We start from the raw sequence: 2500 nt of genomic DNA, 5'->3' as shown, positions 1-2500 counted from the left end.
TATTTCAGGATTGAGGACTCTGAAATTCTGAAGAAACTTGGTCAAGTTGATAGCATAGTAATATGCAAACCTAACAAAGGCAAAGGTATCGTAATTTTTAATAAGGTAGACTATCTTGAAAAAATGAATGTAATTCTGTCGGATAACTAAATTCAAATTTACTGGTAAACCGAACTTTGTTGACATTGCAAAAAAAAAAAAAAAAAAAAAAAAAAAAAAAAAAAAAAAAAAAGAGAAAAGAAAATCAACGGTTTTCTTAGAAAACCTAAACAAAACCGGGATTATTAATGAGGAGGTATTTCATCCCTGGGATTTCCTCGGAAGGATTCGTTAATGGCTATGCAGATGTTCACAAAGGTGTCGATGATCCGAGAATTCCATAGGGGATCCGTTCGGAGTGGCTTTTTGTAGAGCTATTGTATTTACAGTTAAAAAAAGTTTAAGCTTCGAAGGTATGTTAAAGTGGAACAAAACTACTCTGAACTTATTTTGACGCTAATATGATTTATGACGACATTATGGGTTGAAAAGCAAGGCGTATGATTTATATAACAGCAAGGCAAACTGGGCTTATTTTCCCTGGTACTCCTATTCGAAGGAACAAAATAGCCCAGAGAAAAACACCTGGATGTTCTATAATCATAAACATGAGAAAATATATGTTATATATTTACACAACACTTTTTAGTTGACCTATAGTTGATAGACAGATGTGGTGAACAATGACATTCTCTGAAATAATAGATATCACCATTAGCTCTCGCAGAAACAAAAGTCGATGTTCTTTGTTAAGAAGACTCTACTGTCTCAGAGGTCACACTGACAAAACCTGAGTTTGCATGGAAAATTCCTCGAACGTTGTGTTCGTGTGTGCGTTTGTTTCTGTGGGCGGAACCAGTGAGAGATAAGTGTTATTTAAAATAATTACCTTCCTAACAAGGAGAATGTAAAATGTAGAAAACTCTATTGTGTGTAGATCAGGAATTGTGAAATAAATGATGTGTTATTACACAATTGGTTTTGCACAACGAACTTGTTCACTCCATGACGTAGGAGATTGGGAGTGGTTTTACGAGAATGCTCGTTCGTTTGTACGTCACGTTTTACCTCCACTGTATCATATGAGTTTTGGGGCATTATTCGCCCAGCTTTTCCTTGAAACTATTATCATGGACATCGGAGGTGATAGTTGTTGGAACTTTCATTAGTGGATTCCTTTTCAGCATCTCGAACTATTTGAGATGACGTGTGAAGTGGCAGAAAACCTTTCTTTCTCATGAGAGATTCGTGAGAAATTATTATCATTCCGTTTTTGTGCACTTGTTGGTGATATGTATCACTGTCCTCTTTATGAGATATGTTATTATTTTGACAAGTGTGTTATTAAGAGTTGTGTTTCTTTCTGACAGGATCTCTTTTGAATCGTCGCTTTGTCGGCCTCTGTGAGCCGGATTCTTACCTATTATTGATAATTCTTACGGTGTTTAACGTGTTGCAGAGGCTAATTGATTTACTGCATGACTATTCAGTTTTGTGGAATTGATATCAGAGTATGGCGAGAAGTGTCCCTTTTATTTTTGGTTTTACTTGTGGGAATGGTTCAGTTTCCCGGGATCTTGTTCTAGACAGTCCGTTTCCTCTGTCGAGTTTCAATTAAAATATTTCAGTCCTTCATTTGATTATCTTTCTAGCTGTCTGGCGATAGTTAGAATTTTGCTTTTCCTTTAGAGAAATAGTTATTTTTGTAGTTCAGAGTTTAATTCAGTTCCCAAAAAAATTTTTGCAATTGCCTTGTGAGTTCATTAAAGATTTCCAGATGCCACGTTACCATATTCAGTTTTGTGCCTCTCTTAGTTATATATATATATATATATATATATATACTATATATATATATATATATATATATATATATATAAATTCATTGAATAGAATGGCTTTTTCATTGTTAATCAACTTTTTTTTATTGCTTCCTATTTTCTAATTATTTTTTTCACTTTATTGTTCAGGTGACTAATAGACACATACAGGTAACGAGGTTCTTCCATTTACTCCAGTATTTATACACGCGACAGCTGTTACATCAACCTATACGTATTGACGTTATCAAGCGTACTGCTACAAATATGTTGTTGTTTGAGATTAATCTGGTCTTATGCCAGTACGGGCTCTTGCTCATAGAGCAGCCCGTAGGATACAAATGTTGTTGTTGTTGTTGTTGATTAAGCTGGCTTTATACCAGCACGGGCTCTTGCTCATAGAGCAGCCCGTAGGATACAAATGTGAACCTGCCTGCGTTTTGTGACGTCACGACGACGGAAAGGTGGTACAGTTGCCAAAGACCTAGTTTTAAGCATTTACAAACGACTATAGTGAAAACTAAAATAAAATAAACAAATAAAAATGTTAACAACAAATTAGTTATGATAACTAATTTCTGTTGTTAACATTTTTATTTATTTTTTTTTCTATTTTTCACCATAGTCTTTTGTAAATACTT

Source organism: Macrobrachium nipponense, chromosome 28 (assembly GCF_015104395.2).
Source record: "Macrobrachium nipponense isolate FS-2020 chromosome 28, ASM1510439v2, whole genome shotgun sequence".
Classification (NCBI taxonomy): domain Eukaryota; kingdom Metazoa; phylum Arthropoda; class Malacostraca; order Decapoda; family Palaemonidae; genus Macrobrachium; species Macrobrachium nipponense.
Note: the sequence above shows the minus strand (reverse complement) of the source record.